General features: G+C 40.5%; 1 protein-coding gene across 3 annotated transcripts in view; it reads right to left on the bottom strand.

Annotated features, from left to right (window-relative positions):
• KIAA1217 (KIAA1217 ortholog) overlaps positions 1–22,032 on the bottom strand; it is a 335,939-nt gene that overhangs the window by 188,827 nt on the left and 125,080 nt on the right. The window contains exon 1 of one of the 3 annotated variants that reach the window (XM_018075550.1): positions 21,314–21,333. The exons of the other annotated variants lie outside the window; for them this stretch is intronic. The gene's annotated coding sequence lies outside the window, so the exon portion shown is untranslated. Of the gene's footprint in view, positions 1–21,313; positions 21,334–22,032 lie in introns of those variants that run through there. 3 annotated transcript variants of the gene reach the window in all.

The following is a 22,032-nucleotide window of genomic DNA, read 5'->3' as shown; positions in this document are numbered from 1 at the left end:
AAAGCAGCATATGTCACTCCCCAGTATGGGTCTTGACAGGTTCCATGTGGAAACCATGTTAGGCAAGTAGCGACCCCCACTGTGGTACTGTGAAATTAATAATTTAATGTTGCAGAGAGAATCTGAAACACAAGAGCATATATATGGGTCAAGGAAAGCAGAAGCAAGAACTCCATTTCCATTTCCCAACTCAGTGAGAGAACAGACATGTGATAGCCAGCAGATATGGCTCCCTTGGGTTTCCTCAGGGCATGTAGCAACATCCCTTGGTAAAGAAACGAAGAGAGGAGATCTTCCTATTACTTAGAAAACTAAATAAAGATAGGAAAAACCCTGTAGGAACGAAAGCCAAATTTCCCTGGAGATGGAGATTACCAATGGCATCACAGAGAGCGGACTGGTCCAGACAGCTCTCAACATTAGTGAGCTGGAAAAGAGGGTTTAAGTGAGGTGGCAGAACTTGCTGAGTACAATCTGATAGTCAGTGAAGAGAAGGGCTGATTACAAAGAAGAGACTTCACAAGATTCACTGACTAGGCAATAAATTGACAGATGAAATCCCATGTAGATAAATGTAAAGTGATGCACATTGACATTGAACAGACTATTATCGCTCAAAAAGAGAGTCTGAGGTTATAACCATTTTCTGAAAATTTCAGTTCGGTGCTCATTAGTGATTAAAAAACCAAACAGATGTTAGAAAATGCTAAGAAAAGAATAGTGAACAGGACAGATAATATCATTATGGTACTACATGAATCCACAACCTACCCACATTTTGAATATTGCATGCAATTTTAATGTACTCCAGGTCAAAGAAAATACAGTAGAAATAGAAATGTTAAGAAAAAGGCAGCATGGATAACCAAAGTTATGGAAGAATTTCTGTACAAGGAACAACTAAATTATGCAGGACTCTCCAACATTTGTTTGAGGTCTATAAACACGAGTGACAGAGAGAAGCTGAATAGAGAAAGACTGTTCATTGTCTCTCAACACATACTGTAGGGTCATCAAATGAAAGAAGTAAGCTAATGATTCAAAAATACATACATGTGAATATTAATTGCACAGAGCATTATGGAAGTGTTGGTAAACTGGGGAACTTCTTTCTGTAGAACATTGAAGTTATTTATTGTGTTTAAGAGTTTAAAAAATATAAAAAAGAAGTTAATGAAAAAATTCCATTGAGCACTGTTAAATAAAAAAAAAGACATAATCTTTGGTTTCCTTTGAGTAATCTCTTAATCACATATTTCTGAGAGCTGGAAGGATATACCAGAAGTATGACTACATACTGTCCTTGATCCTGTATTCTTTCCTAGGTAACCATCCCCATTCAAGACAGGTTGTTGGGCCTGCTACAACTGCTCTTACACTTGACAAGGTACAAGATACCCTAATGCTGACAGTAACACTTTGTCATATGTGCTAAACATAAAGAAATAGAAGCACTTACATTACAACAGAAAAAAAACAACCCCAGACCTAATCAAAACACACTGCTATGTGGTGAGTTTTGTCCGGAAATCTCCTCCTGAAGCAAGGATGTGGAGAAAATGAATGGCATACAGTACGTTAACTCATATCTCATCTGTTGCAAAAATGGCCTAAACATTTGTCTACACAGGAAAGTTAGTGCAGTGGAAGCCAGAGAATGAATTTGCAGTGCTTCAGCTATTCCACAGAGGTGGCAGACAATGCAGGGTAAATCTTACATGGCATCAGCATCCAAAGCTCTGGCTTCCACCAAGCGTCAGAACACTGTTAAACCTTTTGAACAAGGGATGTGCACAGCTTTGGGGGGCTGAGATCATCTTTTCTCCCGCATTAATTCCCCACTACTGAGAGGCTACTCTGGAGGACTTCAGGTGCCACGACTTAGACTGAAGCACAGCATGGCACCAAGCATCCCTTGCCCTTCCCCATCTGTCTGGGATATGGGACCCAGGGTACAGCCAGGCAAAGCTGAGCACATCAGTGCACAGTACTCCACAATGTAGTACTGGGATGCAGCAGCAGTTGGATCATTGGTAATTTGCTCATTTAAAAGCATGAAATCTGAATATCTGCCCACACTTTTGCACACAACCTCACCATGAAGGCATCACATGTTTTGTACCTGTAGTTCTTCAGAAATTTGCTTCTACTATTTCCTTACCTTATTGAGATGTCTAACCACCTGTCTGCTTTCTCACTCTAAGAAAACAGGAGATTTCTTTTTCTTTTGTTAGTTAGGAGATTTTTCAAGGGCAAAGAATAATACACCTTTTATTAAGCAGCTATTCACAGTAAGAAACTTTTTACTAGCAATTTCTCAAAGAACATTATGACTAGCTGACTTGAAAGAGGTCTATCCAGAATCTCATTAGATTTTCGAGTACTTTAGAAGCAGTTCTTACTGAATTATCAAGCACACAGGAAAGCAATGGCAGTTTCATACCTGAGATTATGTACTTCTGTGTTAACTGCAGAAACACATCAGAGTAGTGAGGAGTGTCTTACACTTGGAGTTACTGCTGTAACAGGATGCTGCTGGGATATGTTGCAGCAGACTCTTTGTAAACATTTTATTTGCATGATTAAATACTGTTTTTCAAGTGAGACACATATGGCACGACATACAGTGATGTATCTCAGTAACTCTTGACCCTGAAAATCTGAAATGGTTAAAAAAATAATCAAAGAAACTTCATGCATGTGGCGCACACAAAGTTCACAACACCTTGCATAAACAACCTTTGGATACTGTTGTTTGGATAAGAGCAGCCAAATCTGTCCTCTGTATACGGACGTGCAACAGTGGCTGTAGGCTGGCAGAAGCACTGGTTGGTCTAGAGCTGTTTTACACCCATCTGCAATATTGACACTGCAAATAAGAGAAAATCAGAGTGCTGTTTTCTAGCTGATGGGATGTCTCCTTAGACACAAGCAAAAAATCCCAGAGCTTCATTCTTTTGAAGAGAAGCCAACTTGCCACACCTCAATAGTCTCAGCCATCAAAAATACAAGTAAGTGCCCACCTAGTATCCACCTAGTAAACCACAGAGGTGAAAGAAGAACCTGCTGAGGGCTATTCATCTCACTCAGTCTAGACAACATCTATTTTAGGATGGGGTGAATTAGTCTCCTGAGATGTCTCTCCATGACTGTACAGCAGCACACACATTATACTGAACACTCAGTGCATAAAGGGCCAGTGGTACAGGAGGAGACTCTCACACGCAGCAGAGCACTTATTGTTCAGTGGGCAGCTCTCCAGTGGAGGTAGGGGTGATCACTTGGAAACATCTGCACATATGGCTTTTTGGATGGTATCACACTTCCTTAAATAGTTCTGAGAATAAAATAAAATTAATTCTTTATTTGGAAAAACATGTATTCTCTATACATGGAAATATCTTCTAATACTCTTTCTAACATTTCCACAATGTTTTAGACAGTGAGTGATTCCCATATAGACTGTTTTCCTCAAGAGCCAAGCATATATTTAATTTGAAATTTTAGAGTCATGTTCCAGATTGTCTGTATGAAGACTTTCCTATTTCTATTTTTGCCCTACACTTTTTGTCATATGGTTTTGCTGCCAGCAGAATAGACAATCAGTTTCTTAAGCACTTCTCTCTTGAAACAAAACAATCCATCCGGAGCGTATTCTAAGGAGACTTTCACCACCATAAAATACTCTTTTACAAGGCTGAGGATGGCCTGTCTTTCCCTTGCACTACATTTCTGTTTGCAATCTCATACCAGATGGAGATGTTGCATGATTCCTGTCCAGACTTTGAAAACCAAAGCATGAAGCCTGCTCTTAAAATTTCTGTCGGTAACACTTCATGAGTGGTTGCTGTGGCTGTGCCAGAAGAGTTGCAAACAGTGCTTCTTCTGCACTTTGACCCCAATCCATGTAGACACATTGCAGCATCCACACCGGGCTCTGCTGAGCTGTGCCAGGCTCTCAGCTCTGTGTAGCATATGGCACCACACAAAAGAGGTAACACTTCTCTCATGCAAACACACGTGCACCCTTCAACTGCTTGCTTAGCTGCTGCTTCTCTCACCTCTTGGCTCATCATCTTCAACATATTTCGCTGACAGCATATCTTACTTTGCCCCACATAGCTCCCCCCCCAGGAAACACATGAAGAAAAGCTACGTGAAGATGAAAGCATAGTTAAAAGGTAGAGTTTTCAAAGCTGTTAGTAGCTGGATAGGATGGATAGTTGGGCTGGTGAGAGGCTGAGAGCTGGCCTGGGGTTTACAGCAGCTGAAGGCTGTTCAGCACCAGTGTGACCACCTACAAGGAAAGCAAGCATTCACCCCCTGCAGGCACTGAAGCTGCTGTCCCTTAAAACACAGCCTAGCAGCAGGAGAGGGAATTTGCTTCCTGTCTTGCTACTTCATCTCAAGACTTGTCCTAGCTTTTCACTTTGTGGGCATCAGATGACTAAGCTCAATGTCCTGCCAATGAAATACAGGCAATTTTTGCAAAACTAAACAGTTTCCTACCATGGAAAGTCCCAAAGCATCAAGAAAACAGGTTGATCTCCACCCATTGTCTGTTTCAAAACTTCCTTCACAGCTTCAAATTACAGCCTTCTAATGAAAGTATGGGGAAATCAGATGAACAGAGAAATCCGACTTCAACAACAGAGACATTAACAACATGCAAACCACTTTTGTTTTATTTTTTTAAAGAAGTTCTTTTTAAAACTCCCATTTTTCTCTCATCATCAATGAAACAAAATGTGCCCCAAAAGAAGAACAAACAGAAGCATGTCCTACAGGCTCCCTGCGGCCGGTAAGATTCCCATCTGAAGTCCAGAAACTTCATCAGGCCTGGATAAGAAAAGTTAAAGCTATTCTTAGATGCTGTCTTGGAAACCACAAACTGTGATCTTGACACAGACGAGTAGAAGTTCTTTTTGACAGGCCTGAAACAACTTAAAATCTCCAGTCTTTCTCTAAGACCTAATTTGTTTCCAGGGTGAAGCATCAGACTGTTGGCTCTCCCTACAGTCAAAAAACTGGCTAGACCACAAGAGATTCTGCAGCAAGCCAGTATAAAAAGATTGTGATTTAAGTGATTAATCACTTAAAACTCTAAGATCTCAAAATAGGTCTTAAGTGGAGGCACATTTTACTCTGTAAAACTCATGACACTTGTTCTTGCATGCAGGCACACACACTTGGCACTTTGCATGCTCCCTGAAACACCATCGGTGTAAACTGCTGAGTTCTGAAGGAACTAAACTTATAATTGCTCTTTAGTTACTTGAGTTGATGTCTGGTTGAAGATAAAACCAAAACAAAACATAAAGTGTTACACCAAATACAAGCTGTGATGCTGGAAGAATTTTTAACTGCCCATATACAGTATCTGGACATGAGACATTCTGCATTACTTCTTAATTTATTGCATGTTCTTCATAGGGATGGAGTTAGATTTAGATCCCAATAATGCATTAGTGTTGCCTATGGAAAGAAAAATACCCAGGGCATATATAGCTGATATACCACCCCTTCAAAAAAAGAAAAGGAAAAAAAAAGCTTAAATTTGACTTGGCAAAGTCTTTACACATATTAGATAAAAGACTTGGAAAACATATGCTCCTTCATACCAGCAGCCAAGATCTTCTAATATCCCTACAACTTGTTAATCAACTAACATATGGTACTGCTTTAGGAAAACACACCATTCTGATTTTGCATTTACATGGTCTGTTTCCTACAAAATTATTGTCAAGATTTAGCCACTGTAATATAACCTAGTAATTTTTATTCCTATACTTCAAATTAATCAATAAGCACAGAAATAAAAAGAGAATCAATTTAAATCCAAACAATAAGTAAAACTCATTTTCACGTAGTTTCCAGTGATGGATAAATTTCTACTTACCGTGCTGAACCTCACCAATCTATGAAAATCACAATTTACTGCAAAATTATGACCTAAAAATTCTGTTGACTTTCACTTAAAGCCCCTTAAAACCCAATACATTAAGATTTTTTGGCCAAAGTTAAACTGCCAAGGCAAAATTTAATGTAGCTTGATTTAATGTCTGCACAAGATGGTTCTCACATATACATAACTTCATTAATGTGTTTTAACTTCTATTTTATACACATACAAAGCCTCGCTGTGTCCTAAAAAGACACCATAGCTTACTTACACACAATATAATAGTTCTAAACACATATTAGGTGAAAAATTAAAATGCAATTAGATTATAACGTTTCTGTTTTAATCAAGCTTATGTAAGTTTTAAACAACTACTGCTCTGCTGACCTAGCCTCTCTCAGTCTGCCTCTGGCTTAATTTACCCATACTCAGCTGCTGGGCCATAACAGCTTCTGCCACCCTGACACAAATTCAGTGCAAGTCCATTCACAGTGTCACATACCTTGCACTCCTACCACCACTCAATCTGGGTGCCAGGTCTTGATTTCTGCTGCTACAGCACCCGGTAGTGACGGGATCAGCCTTTTCTCTGAAGACATTTAGCAGACCCAGCTCACAGAGCAGCAGCTCACCCCATCCCAGCTGCTTCTCCAACACTAAATTAAACCCAGTGATTTTTGCACCACAGGCAGGTGGGCTTTGGCTGCAGTAGTTCTCTCTGCAGTGCCACTACACCTCTGCAGCCCTGCCTGTGCCAGATTTGCAAGGGTTGATTAAAGATGGTGCCAAGGAGTGGGGCACTGGGTGCTTCAGATGCTGCAGCAAGCAGCACGAGTATTTTGCCGTGTCACGCTGCAGACCAGGTGATATCAAAATAGCTCCAGTCAGAGCATGGAAGAGCATGGCTGTCTCTGCCCAGACAAGGAAACTGTATGAAAAAAGAAGTTTGACAGAGAAAGTCTATAAAACAGTAAAGCTCACGGAGAAAGCTTAGGGGGGTATTTAAAGATAGGCAGTTTTGAATATGTATACATATTCTGAATTTTGAGGCCATTAGGAGAGCTTGTTTTTTGGCTGGTTTTTAATGCTTTTAACATCAGACACAGATGTAGCATACATCTGTGTATGCTACAGATATAACAACAATTTAACAAACACTTTCAAAGTACTGTCATATGGAAGTTTGCGAGTAAAAAAAAATTGCCTTACAATGCCATTTCTCAGCACTTGGAATGACAATGGAGGCAGATCTACTTCAAGGAAGAGATAATTCTAAAATTTTTGAATACCTGAAACACACTAAAATCACCCAATATGTTTTACAGACAAATTATCATCTTTTTTTCTGTATTTCCAATGGCAGGATAAAAATGAAAGTAAGACGTGAATTCCTGAAATTTGTCTAAAGTTTAAAAGTTGAAATGTGGGCCTTCACTTGCAAGAAATACAAAGGCCCAAAGTTACAGCAAAATAAAGGGATGTAAGAAAAATAAAAGAATGCCACAAACTTTAGTTATTTGACACTAAGAAAAAATTTTATGAATTCATATAGGTAGGCTGGAAGACAATCTGACATGCTTAATTTATTCATTATTTAACTTTGAACTATCCCATATATACACCTGTATGCACAAACACATAAAGCTACGCTTGCACGTTTCACAGCATATCTCTCCCTCTATATATTGTTCATCATCAATTAAATTATAAACTGTTCCAAGATGCATAAGAATTTCCTGTGCAGCATGTGGTATAATGGTCCAAAGAATTCTGCTATGGGTTTCAGGCTATTACTTGTGATATAATAAATGCTACTTTAAAATGGATTGCAGAAATTATCTCTCAGTTAAATCCTTGATTTTAATTTAAAAGTAGCAATAATCTTCCTAAAGATGCCTGAAAGAAATGATGAACATTAATAGTTTCATGCATATCTGACAGAGATCTTTAAGAAATTCAAAGGTGACACTGACTGCAGAAGATAAAAGACTGGGATGAGATGAGACACTCAACGCTGGAATGTGCCTTTTCTCAAAGGCTAGCACGTACGTGGCAGGGACAGTGTGTGAGGGTGGCTCACCTGGGTAAACAAGCAGCTTCACGAGCAAACTAACTTCACAACTGCAGCAACATTTTTGGCTTGAAAAGGGTTGCAGAGAATACTTGATAGATTATCTGGCAGAAGGTGTTTCTTCAATCTCCAGGTTGTTTTTTTTTTAATGAATTATTTTCTTTTAGCTTTTCTGCATAAAAATTTAAGAATTAGCTTACCAAACCTCAGTTCCTAAGTGTGGCAAAAGGAGAACAAATGTGATTTTTTAACAGTTTAAGGCTTTGGGGATGTAGAGCCTCTTTGGCTCTTACAAGGGGCCCATAAACAGCAGTGGAGTCCCAGTCACTGGAATGAAGACAAATTTCCTACTGACAGCCAAAGAGCAGGCAGGGAGGCACAGGCAGTGCCACAACTTTCTGAGATCCTGGGCTTTGCCGTACTGCACCCAAGCTGCCTCCTCCCTGAGTCAGTCCTGTGGGGGAAGAGCAGAGGGCAGGGGGATTTCAGGAGGCCCCACTCTGCTTCAGCATATACCTCTCACAGCAACAGGAGCACCTTCATCATGGAATGAAGGAGGAAGGGGCTTCCCTCTTGCCCCCATACCCAGGGCCACTGCCCACAGCCTGCAGTGCCGTCTGCTCCCAGCATGGCAGCACATGCTTCTGGATGAAGTACAGAAGTAGCTATTCCTTGAACACTTCATTTTCAATTAAAGCAAAAGAGAAATGTATCTAGACAAACATTTTTATTCTACTCTGCTCACCTAGGATATCTAACTCTGCCTTGAAGGAGGTTTGGATTGCCCTACTATTGGTATTTAAACAGAACCCTTGATTCTAAATTGTTGATGGAAGTACCCTAAAGCAATCTGAAACATCTGAAAAGATAAGAACATTAAAGATGCATGGATGGGCAAAATTACCTCCCTCTCTTAATCCAAGCTCCTGGATAATGAAATGCGCTGCTAATATTTCTCAGAGGTTCCCCAGCAGCTTAGACTGGCGCTTTGTCATACAAGCAGTAGCTGATCTGCTATTGTTTTCTTTTCGATCTGAACATTTCACCATTGCTATATCACCAAATTAGTATCTACTGATTTCAAAGCTATACACAATACCTGCAGTTCCCCCCCCTTAACAAAGAAGATAAAACATACTACATTTACAATAAAATTAAATTTCTAGATAGTAACAAGATGTATGAAATCAAAACTTCATATAAATGTTTTAACTTACTGAACTTTTCTCCTTCTTCAGCACAGCGTTCTGCACCAGTTATTAGGAACAAGAAGGGAATTTCCTCCTCCTCAGACTATTCTTGAAATAGATTGCAGTAAGTCTTCCTTTCCAACCTCAGCCTTCAACAGCAAAAGGAAGCAACTCTCAAGCTACAGGCAGGAACAACCTCACGAACTAAAAAAAAAAAATACCCAAACAACACCCATCCCAAAATTTTGACTACCACTTTATTAAAGGTCAATGCAGCCGTTTCAGAGAGAAGATCTCTATGAGCTGTTTTTAAAGATTTCCTAGTGCGGAAACCTAAATCATAGCATAATGCTTGCTTGTCTTGCCTTTCAAGTCCGGAAAGCTCTTTGTTAAGATCACTTATAGTAAGGAAACAAGTTTTCACTCACTCTGTATGTGTATTTTTATAATCCAGTCTTGTAAACAAACCACTAATAGTTTATGGAGGCCAACAGTGGACAGATTTTGCTTTGAATGTTAAATGAAAATTTCTAAGACCCCACAAAGCGTTATGAGATCTGGGAATTCACCCCATATGGTAGTGTCAACAATCAGAAGAAAAACAACAACAAAAAGTTTCAGGTGGTGGTAACGGCCTCCTGACAACTTTACTGTCATTATATAGGCAAGGAAAAGGCAAAATATTTATTGAGTGGCTGTATAAATGTGCACTGCACAGCATGGAGCAATCTCGTTTCAACTATCTCAATTAAATGGAAGCCGAATCAATAGCTAAACCATATGCTAGACCCTGAGATCAGCGTTGTTACAGTGATGATGAAAGGTGAGTGTTAGCTGAATTCAGTAACGGGGAAATAGGGGAGTCCTTAGGCCTTTGGATTTGTTTGGATTTGTTTGGGGGTTTTTTAAAGGCAGCGTTCTCTGTCTCTTCGTCATAGCCTTGGCCTGGAACAAATCCCTTCCTCTCTGACAGGCCAAAGAAGGGGGCTTTGCTCAAGAAACTCTCTCTTAGAGATCCCCCTGTATCATTGAGGGATTTTGGCACAGAGACTGATGCTGTAGTCCCAGCAACATTTATATCTTAAGAAGGGTGGAAGGCCAGAGTTGTCCCTGTGAGGACCATGCCTTCACTCTGGGATCTGATAAAGAAGCTTGAAAACTCAGCTGTGCTGTGAGCACTCCAGCCTTGACACAGCCTTCCCAGGACTCTTCTGTGGACACTGTGTTGACAACAAAAGTTCTCCATGAGATTTTTCTGTAGCACTGGATTGGTAATCACAGGCTTCTTCAATACATCATACCACTCCTAGATTTACCAATCCCCCGCTCGTTTCTCTTTCTGACCTGGCTATAGACTTGGAAAACAGAGAAACCATGATCTAGACTTTCAATATCTATATGTGAGACAGAAGAACTGTTAACAGCACAACAGGATCATTACCTTCCATAAAAAGCAAGAGACAAAGAAGGTACTTCCTAAGGACATACCTTCCCCCGGCCCTGATCAACTTAGGACAATCTGATCCATGATTCGGAGAGTACTCTAGACCTCTCTGTGTAGGTTTTATTTGCTGTATCAAGAGCCTAGGCTGCTCATTCAGGGATTGAAATTAAATGATTAGAAGTCATTTTGAGAATAACAGACTAAATTAGAATTCTAACTCAAAGCCTCACTGTAATAAAAAGGCTTGTCACAATAGAGAAACGCAAATCGTGGGCAGATGCTCCATCAGTGCAAAAGAATGATCACAAACTGAAAACAGAAACTTGGAAAAACAAAGCATGCAGGAAATCCAGAAAGGACAGCATTGGGGTCAACGTGACAGAAATTGAAAGATACTCTCTATTGGGAAAAGTATGAAGAAATACAGGAAAAATATTTCCACAAGTTTTCTGGCAAAGAAATCCTTCATTAGGAAGCAGGGAAATAAAACTGAGCATGGTCCTGGGAGAAATGCAAAGAGAGCCATTTGATGGCTCGTGGCTACCTGCCATCAGATTAGCAGTCAGTGCTCCTACCATATAGGCAGCAGGTATGAAAATGCACCAACATACTGAAATTCTGTCCTGGGAAAGCATGTGACAACACTTTTAATTTACATTGGCAATGCTCAAACCTCCCAAAATGTCAATAAAATTTGTTACAGATCTATTCAGTTGATGATGATTTTTATTTCATATGAGAAAAAGGAGTGCCGTCTCAGACTAATTAGGTTTCCACACCAAAACCCATGTTCATTTAAATAGCAGACTGAATGCAAACAGATGCTGTCTTGATTTCACATTTAAAATCCAAGACAGTGGTTCCCAAAGCAGGGTCCCAAGCTCCATAGGACCTGTCACAGGTTACTCAGTGCTCTGCAAAATTGAAATCTCATTTTAAAATACCCAAAGAGCATCTGTGGGAAATAAAGAGAGTGCAGCTACCCTTCCTACACACATGAACTTTATCCCTGCTTGGAAGAGAAATGAAAGAAGGGTAGTAGCAGGACCCAGTAAGAGTCTGCAGTCACAGTTTGCATAAAATTGCTATTTAGTGGTGAATGAAGTTTCTGTAATGCTCTTTACCATATCCTCATTTTACTCATCATGTAATTGCTGATTACGGACTTACAGAAGGTTTGTTTTCTGCTGCTAAGATTTTTTTTTTTTTTTAATGAAAACCATTACTGACTGTAGCCTCCTCTGTCAGAGTCACTCTGGACACAGCCAAGACAAGACGTAGGTGGGGAGAAGCAGCTGCTGCCAGGCTCATCCGCCACAGCTCAAACGGAGAATCAGAACTTTCATTCCAGTTCTTCCAAAAACTCGGTATGACACTGTTTTGCCTTAATTCCCTTCCAGAAAGTACTGGTGTAACCTCTGACAGCTTGCTGTGGCTGTGTATGCATGTTCTGCTGTTACAGAAGTATCTTTTGAAGGCGTCTTGCATTCCTTAAGAACAATCCCTTAAATAACCCACTGTAACACATTTCATAAGGATCCTCTGCAGGGGCAACATGCAGGTATCATTGGGGAGATTTGTTTCAATGATGCAGCTAATGCTTTTGCCTCAGCTACACCATTCTTAGAACTAATGCTTATATTTCTGGTTTTGACAATCCTTATGACACAGTAAGCAGAAACTGTATACAGATTTAATTCTGTCTTCCAGACGACCTGAGCCAGATCCAAGGATGACCCAAGAGATACCTAGAGGTTAGACGAGGGACAAGGCTTTCCCATATCCAACACTCAGCAATCCCACCACTTTTCCTCACACCTCCTTGCTTCTTGGCCCTCTGTCTTCTTTGCTCACAGCTGAGGCTTTCCCATCTCCATCAGCCTGCAACCCAGAAGCCAAGGCACCACCCCAGCAAGGGGAAGCCATGGACAAAACAGCACAGTCCAAGGAAAGCCTGGTGACAAAAATATGTGTACGTAGGATAGTTCTCTGGTGACAGCATGGCACCTGGAGCTTCTCCAGCCCAAGAGTAGATCAAGACCACAGGACAAGAACCTAGTGCTCAGTAGTTCTCTTGGATTTCGGACATTTAAAACACACCATGAGTGGGTGCTGTCAGCTATCACTATCTCCCTGCCTGTGCTAGAGTGTTTGGCATCCAAGAGGCAGGTAGTAGATGCTGAAGACATGGGCCTTACTTGAGACTCAGCATAACAAAGAGTGCTGAATATCAGTAAAAGCATTCACTCCTGTACCCTCAAAAGCAGGTTTCTGAGATTACAAGCTTTTTAGAGTCACTTGACTGAAATCTCTGTTCTGATCTGATTGCATTCCCACAAAGGACAAGGTCAAAATACATCCCTTATTAAATGACACAGAAGCTACACAGCACTGGAGTACTTTTGTCAAACTAAGGAAATAAAAAACTTCTAACTTAAGAGCCCACTAGAATAGAATAAAGAGAACTCCACCAATGGGTTCAAGAGTGAGCAAAAGCCAAACGCTGCTTTAGACTGGTGACAGCTGAAGTAGAACAAAACATCAGAGAAACAGAAGGCTGGGAAGCTGCTTTGGGAAGCTGCTATATTGGGTTTGCATTGAAGGTTTTCATAATGGAGGGGAGAACTAAAGGGTTGTGTTCTGTGGGAAGCTGCCAAAACCTTTCCCCATGTCCAATAGAGACAAAGCCAGCTGGATATAAGACAGACCTGCTGCTAGGCAAGGCCGAGCCCATCAGAAATGGTGGCAGTGCCTCAGATATTCCAGAAGGGGAAAGAAGTTATTGTGCAGAAGCAATTGCAGTCAGAGAAGAGAGGATTGAGAATATCTGAGAGAATCAACTCAGCTGACAGCAAGGTCAGTAAAGAAGGAAGAGGATGAGGCCTTCTAGGTGCTGGAGCACAGATTCCCCTGCAGCCTGTGGTGAAGAACATGGTGAGGCAGGTTGTGTCTCTGCAGCCCATGGAGGTCCATAAGGGAGCCGAGATCCACCTGCAGCACATGGAGGGCCCCATGCTGGAACAGGAGGCTGTGAGCCCATGAGAAGCCCATGCTAGAGCAGGCTCCTGGCAGGACCTGTGGACCTGTGGAGGGAGGATCCCACGCTGGGGCAGGTTTCCTGGCAGGACTTGTGACCCTGTGGGGGATTCACGCTGGAGCACTTTGTGAAGAACTGGCAGGGAGAAGGTAGACACTCAGGAATAAAATTAAATCCGGGAAGAAGGGAGGGTTGGGGGGAAGGTTTTTTTACGATTTGTTTTACTTCTCATTATCCTGCTTTGATTTGATTGGTAATAAATTAAATTAATTTCCCCAAGTCAAGGCTGTTTTGCCCATGATGGTACCTGGTGAGTGATCTCTCCCTGTCTTTGTCTCAACCCATGAGTATTTCATTATATTTTCTCTTCCCTGTCCAGCCGAGGAAGGTAGTGATAGAGTGGCTTTAGTGGGCTCCTGGCATTCAGCCAAGGTCAACCCACCACACTGCTTCATTAAAAAACAATAAAATTAAAATTCATTACAATTAAAAAGAAGAGCATCCTTTTAAACATACAAGACTATTAGGAGAATATTTCTGTAATGTTATAATTGCTTTACTGTGTTAATATACCTTATTAAAAACTGGCATAAAGATGAAGATCAGTAGTAAATGTGTGACACAAAAATACAAATTACAGATAAAGAAGTGGTTACTGAAACTTCCAAAAAATGCAGATGCATCATCTGATTTAGAATAGAAATCACAGAATCACAGAATGGTTTGGTTTGGAAGAGACTAGAGACAGATCATCTAGTCCAGACCCAAGAGTAGAATGGACACAAAAATGGACCTTTGAAAGACAGTGAAATGCAAGAGATGTGACTCTTGAAAAGACTATAGTAGAGGCACAGTGTGGTGAATTTTAATGCACAGAACTGCAACATCCTGAGGATGAACAGTGGAGAAGAGGAAGAAGTTTTCATTATAACTAAAATTAATATCATAACCCCAGCTGTGTCAGCTCTGAAATAGATTAGAATCAGGACTACCATTGTAAATTAATCTCTCAAGAGAGGGTACAGAGGGCCGTAGAGAAAAAGGATGCTGTTCTTAAAATACAGAGCTATTCTGAAACCAGCCTGTGTTGGTCAGAGAGAAAAGACAGCCAGGTGAAGTTATGTGACTTATGGATGTGTGCATTCTTCAGAGGAGACACTCACAGCTACAGGGAGTTTTCAAACGTGAGGGACAAGCTGAATGCACAGAACACTGGACTAGAACACCTATGCAGCTGCACAAGTAAATCTGATTGATTTATTATCATTATATGGAAGTTTATTGTGCTGTTACACACATGCTAAGGATGTTGCAAGCATTTAGTACTCGAAGCCATGAATTTACTTTGTGTTCACTAGGAAATGCATGGCTCCATTTATGCTGTCTTCTTTTGCCTTTCCTACAAAACTGAGAAAAAAATTGCTCTTAACAGAAATACATTATCAGAGTTTGGAAGCAGATCTCAGAGAAAGCAACTCAACTCTTCAAGGGAGCAAAAGCCAACAGTGAGAAGAGAAGGAAGAAGCAGCCACAAACATCTAAATATAGAAAATCCAGTAGGAAGTTCCCCTACAGAGATTTAATCTGCTATTGTACTCAGATCCTGGCATTACGAGTTAAAATCTACAAGAAGCTATCATCTTTAATACATCATCTCCTTCCTACTGTTCTTTAAAGCAAAGAAGCTGATTAAACATCCTGCCACACTCTGGTAACCTTAACAGTGCATTTCTTCATTTCACACTGCAAAAGGTCAGTCACATGCTAAATTGCTCTTCTTTGTGTGAATTTACACTCAGCACAGGACTAAGTCAATAAGGGCTGTACTTCTGATCTTTTCAACAAACAAAGCACTAAAAAGTAGTAGATGGCATTTCAGACAGATGTTAAAAATTCAAGTATTCCTTATTCTTTTTAAAAGTTTGGCATTTACATTTGCTTAGTGAAACTCTAGATTAACTAGTGTGGTATATTTTACTAGAATAAGAATATCTCTCAAAGCACTAAAACAGCAAACACCTATATCCTCATTTTATAAAGTAGGTAAGGATCTTAAAAGTTATAGCTTTATAGTTCCCTAAAATGTAAGTATAAAATTCAGAAGAAAGTTTTAGGGCTTTTAATGAAAAGAATAAAACCAAAAATACCAATATGAAAATATTAGACATTAGCATATATTACCATTGATTTTATGTAAGAATTAGTATTATTCCATATACACCTCTCTGAACAGCTAAACTACTGACTGAAAAAAGGATCATTTCAATACAGCTGCCAAAATCCCATTTGTAAAAAAGTGTAAGTCTGGTTTTTCAGTTTTCTGGGAAATACAGTGGAGGGATCTGGGAAGAGCAATTTTTGAGATCCTTGCTGTTGTCTGACAATTCTTTAGGGCTTTTGTGCCTTTGAGTATCTGTTGAAGTTTGTGGGAAAACATGTCTGTTTTTTAAAGGCACAAGGCTGGGCATTTTGCTGGGTAATACTTTTCACATGGAACATCAAGGCATGGGTTGGTGGAAAGCATACTTTTAATCACCTCCCTCTCATCCGCACGAAAATAAAAACACATAAGTGACTTCTCTAGATTGTCATGACAGTACATGGGGTCAAAAAAACAGAGGGGGATTGGGGAAGGATGTTCTCAAATGTTTCCCTACACAGAGAAACAGGCTGGCCATAACATTTCCACCCTTTCAGTACAGGAGTTGTTTCAAGTGGTAAAGGTCTTTGTTGTTTGCACAGCATGAATGCTACAGTTTTGGCTAAGGAAAGGAATGATGGACCAAACAGCTTTCCAATATCACAGTTAGTATGAAAATGGAGTTGGTTTTTGAGTTGGAAATCACCGAATCTGTGAGTGTGATTTCACACCACTGCTGTCTGGAACAACAAGGGGCTTGGACAGGATACAGGAGTCCTCCTTCCAGTTGTGGACTCCAAAACAAAAGCAAGATGCCCGAAGGTCAGGGTAGCACTAAGGCCAGGCATGTGATCTGGCAATCTCCAGCAGCCCCTGGCATCATCCCCCCCTGCCAGCCCAGAAGGGCTGCAGCCCTACCACAGCACCAGGACTGTGAAGCACTCTGCTCTGTTGCAAGCCAGGAGGTGTTCCACAGACAAAGCTACAGCATATTCTGCAATACTGCTGTGTCACCAAGTACAGCCTGCAGTGTATTTATGTGGTTAGCAGACATCTGCGCTCTGAGATTTACAGAATCTGTCAAATGAAAACGAAAGGACTGACTTTCGCAGCAACTCCCTTGGTTTTAAGGTGACCTGTGAGTAAATGGATGGACTCCATGCCACACTGGAGTATGTCAGCTGTGCTCTCTTACCTCTTTACTAAAATAGTAAATTGGTAAAAATATTATTCCATGTACTTTATTGGAAGGCTACCTGTAATTTCCCCCACGAGTTCCAGTAACAATCTTAATATCTTTTTATGCTTTTAAGTTAATTTAAATTTTCTTTGATACTGCACCTGTTGGGGACGCTTAGTAGGTGTGCTGAACTAAGGCACAGAAGATAATTACTTTGCTCTACTTGGCAGAGGTAGCCTATAGGTATGCTGGTCCCACTATATTCAATCTCATCTAATCTCAAAAGCAAAGTGGTCCTGAACCTGTTTAAGTCAGAACCAGAACTCTTACCTACCAAAAACATGCAACCACTTCTGGTGCCCCACAGGGCAGCAACTCTGTGTCAGCAATGCTGTACAATAGTTTTTCAGAAGAAGAATGAAAAGCAAATTCTCTGCTTGAAACCAAAGAGAGATTTATATCACAAAAGTATGCAACACATCATTACCCAAACTGGAACGAAGGCGGGACGTCAGCATTCAACTGTTATGGGAATTTTAACAGTGAAGGTCAGGGATTTGATCTGATGTTCAAGCAAAATCCAGTTATAGTTTGCACAATGCCATCGGACAGACAATACAGTTTTGCTGAGAAACTATTAATTTAATGATATGGAGGCAAAATATTCAGCTATGAGGTTCTATTATACTTAGAGCCTTTGACCCTGGTTTATCCTGGAGTTCAAGCCCTGATAATCTATGTGCTTGAAGCTTCTTGGTGGATAATGGAAAATTCTGCTCCATTTCCTCTGGGACTTCATGCTCATTAGTCACAGCATACCAATTAAAAGCTTTGTTAGAAAACCAGAGGAATGTGACACAGCACATGTACAAACCAGGAAGCTTCATTCACATATAACATGGATGAATGGCTCTGTATGGAAAGCCAAGCATCGCATTAGCAGGTCGTGTGCATCAGCCTGCAAGATCAACAAAAGACATGCAAGAATTTTAAGTCAGCACTCTCAGTAAGCAATGGATTTTCATTTTGAACAATGAGAGTTACAGTACTTTTCACAGCCCACACCCTCCTTCTAACCAAAGGTAAAATATTTTAAAAGTTACGTTTTCTTACTTTGCTACTCTGGCAATTATCTAGCAGGAAGTCACTAAACATCACCAGCTACTGATCAGATTCTTTTCCTAACCATCAGAGGTGAAACTGGGGTTAGTGCCCTGGCAAGCTACTTATGACTAGAATAACAACCATTTTTAAAAGGGATTATTGCCACTATGAACCACTGTCAAGTATCTGTAACAGCAATTCTCAATTAAGGAAAGAATAGGACTCAGCGTCTGTGCTCTGATCATGCAGTTAATAACTGACTCTGCCTCAATCAAAACAAAAGCGGGATTTAACATGCAGATTGATTTTTGCAACAGTCTGTGTTACCACCCTATGTTTAATCATTTATTACAGAACTTAAAAAATAATCAGCAGCTGCAGCAGTAAAAAATACAATTTTATTAATCCTTTTTATATTAAAGCATTTTCCCCACAGTGGATGACCTTCTCCCAGGAACGTCTGGGGTTAAAAGCTCCCATCAACAGCATGCTATAAACTCAGCAGAGGCAATAGCTCTACCTTTCAACTTATATTATCATTTCTACATTTCGAATGCAGTATAATGGTGATGTTTAGCATATTTCTTATATTATAGACAGAATACTTTGTAAAATATTCCATCTGTGACAGGAATGATGACATTATGAAAACTGCAGCATGAACGACTCATCACAGAGGAGAAGACATTTTTGAAGGATAAGAGGGTCTTAGAGCCACTTGGAAGGACCTCTATGGAGGGATGTGGAACACATTGGAGCAAAGTCCTTGTCAAGGACAGCAGACCTTTTTATGCCTCAATAACCCCTTCATTCCCTCCTGCCCCAGTGAAGCCTGTGCCATCTCTGACCCCACCGTGTGACCCCGTCCGGCACCTCCCTACTCCCACCCACCTCTGTGGCTGCTCAGATAACTGGCTCAAGGAACCCATCCAACCGAAAAACCAATCTAATAATAAAGAACCAAAAATAAATCCTTGGCTGACTAGCTCTCAACTGAACCTTACTAATGCCAAGTAACTAGTTGAAGGGTAACACTCCCCTTGTAACCAGCTCCAACAGTGACATGTCTGCACTGGGATCCCATTTGCACACGTGACTATGGCAGTTCCTGTGCCCTGATGGGGACCACAAGTCTTTCCTACATAGGGTTTGGTCAAAAACTCTTTGGAATTTATTCCTCCTCCAGCACGCTGGGAACACTGCTCTTTTCCTGCCCTTTTTCTCACAAGCACATCCCTACGTCCTTTATCCTCAGGGATGGCAACCCACCAGAAGGGGACATAAGCTGAGGTAGTGGCCACATCCCCAACACTTCTGCAGCCCCAACTCTGCCCTGGGAGTTTGGGTCCTGGCAAGGGACAGCTCGTGCCCCACCTGACCCCAGCACAGTGCCAGGAGCTGGCCAAGGAGAAGTAGGGGAGAAGTGGTCTTGTGCTTTCTCACCTAAGCACCACCAGAAGTTATTGGCTATGGTCACTGGTCCCATCAAGCGTAAGCAGAAGCCAAACTTTTCTCTTAAAAGCCCCTTCTTACAGAAATCTTAACTCAGTACCCTTTTTTTGTGACTACAAGTAATTGTGTCTGAATTTGGGAGCACTTAAACTGCTCATTTTGTATGAAGAAAACACGCACTTGGGCAAAACCCCCATAGTTTACAAAACCCCACTGTCAGGAAAGGAGGCACTGTGCTGCCTTGCTGAAGAACAGGTGCTCAACTGTGCTCAGGGGAGTCCTTGGGGTCAGGGTGAAACTGCATCCATCACTGCATCCACAGCCCCACTGCACTGCAGGCTCTCCCACCTTTACTGTGTTACTCATGACAGGGACCAAGGAGAACCTCATGATGACCTGAGAAGAGCATGGCACCTCCTTCCTCCCCAGGTGTCAGGGGAATGGTGGGAAGCAAAGCCAATGACAATTCAAAGATAAGCTAAGCAAGGTAAACTAAGTTAACAGGATGGGTCCTTCTCCTTCCCCAGACCCTCCCAGACACAAACTGGCACTTTTTCTTAGAAAGGCTGTGGTTTGCCTCACATTTAGATCTGGTGTGAAGCTGCTCCATGGTGTATTTAGTGAAGGTAGAAAGACAATATGAGAAATGAAATGACAAATAGTTGGGTTCTTTGCATGAATTCAAAGAATAGGATTAAAGCTGCTCAAAACGCCATTTTTTTCTTTCAGTTTTCACAGAGCTTTTATTAAAACACTACATCCTCCTTGGAAGATGTGAGAAGGAGACAGAGGAGAAGCTCTGCGGTATTTTGAACCTAAAGAGCTAAGAAGTCCTTGAGTTTAGCATGTCCCTGTGTCTGCATCTCCACTAAAATCCAAAATAAATTTTGGACTCTTCATTTGCTTTTTAGATTTTAAGTTACAGGCAGGAGTATTTCCACAATTTTCATTTAGTAACACTAATGTTGAGATTCTTTTTTCTTTTCCTGGAATCAGAGGTTTACATTGACTTTTAGGATTCCAGGAGCTGGAACACCAAGAACATCTAAAGCTGCAAAAAGGCATGAGACTTTTTTTCCATCAATGTCAAAAATTGCTTACTTCAAACAATATATTTATGGGTTTACAGTCATACTGAAAAAAATTAACAAGAAAGTAATTTTAAAAAATTCCTTGTCCAGACATCTCTTATTTTAGATCAGTCTGATGTCTGCTAACACACAATACTAAAGCTAAATAGTTTTAGGAAGGCAATTTTCTCTTAATCTTCACCAGGGTAGGTCACACACAGTCTTTCACTAAAGCAAAGTATCTGCTCTTTTATTACTCTAATTTTTCATGTTGCCTTTCTATTTGTATTTGATGGATACAGCTGCAAGTAAAAGTTAGACCATTATCTTGAGAGAGCTATACTCTCATTCAATGTCACAGTAAACATATTCTCCTTTTAAATGGAATTTTATTTTAGTGTAAGCCAAAAAAATTGAAAAACTACCATTATGTGCCTATTACTCTAATTGCCTGCCTAAAAAAAAAGCCTGGAAATAAATTACTCATGAATGAGTGGAACAGAACTTCAGGATAAAATATTTTGGTTCAGATACATGCTTATAGCCCATACAAAAAAAATACTAAGAAACCCCAAAATATATGTATATAGACACTGAAGTAACTTATCCATTTTCATCATTGGAAAAGTGAAAATAAGTTTCAGTAAAATAATTCTTTCCTGTACAGGGAAAGTATTACACATTTTATTTATGGTAGTGAAAGTCCAAAGAAAAAGTACTTACTTGTAATTTTCTTGTTCAAATAATCCAGAGTTTCCACTTAGTAAACAAATATAAAGCACCTGAGAGTTATTTTGTGAGGTTTTCTTCCTTAGGGGGTAGTGAAATCTTTTCAGTTTCTTCACATTACATTTCTCATCATACCCCATTCCAGTTTAAAAAATAAAAGCTTTTATTAAAAATACATATCTTTCTAATGGATAAAATTTAAGGCAACAGAATCACCCTAAGCCTTTGAACAGGTCCCTTGTGTTCCCAGTGACATTTATTGTCACTTCACTCACACTGTGTTACAGCAGTGTGAGGGTATCTGATGAGAAATGAAAGAAGCTCTGAAGTTGTGTGTGCTAAAGGATTTCCTGCTGCGGGCTCCCTGCTGAGGCACAGATTTAAGGGGTGAGGAGCTGACTTGCTCGGGATGTCCGTTTGCAGGCACCCAGAGCACAAGCCCAGCAAGAGAGGGACGCACTCGCTGCCTTTCCAGGCCATCCCCCCAGTCCTAGGCAATGCTCACCCTTAATGCCAAAAAGGGTCATTTTTTACCTTCTGAAATTTTTCACATTCTGAAATTTGTCATTTTTCTAATCACATTTCATTTCAAAGAAACAAATAAAGCTATCTCTAGTGCACCTATACTCTGCTTAGCTGTTTGTTTCTCCTCTTTCCTGTCCACAGACATCTGTCCTTCCCCTCTATCCTTATCTAAGATAAGCAGCTTCAGT

The sequence above is a fragment of the Manacus vitellinus genome, unplaced genomic scaffold (assembly GCF_001715985.3).
Source record: "Manacus vitellinus isolate BGI_N305 unplaced genomic scaffold, ASM171598v3 scaffold_3_pilon, whole genome shotgun sequence".
Classification (NCBI taxonomy): Eukaryota; Metazoa; Chordata; class Aves; order Passeriformes; family Pipridae; genus Manacus; species Manacus vitellinus.
The sequence above is the reverse complement of the archived record's forward strand: the minus strand, read 5'-3'. Positions and strand labels throughout refer to the sequence as shown.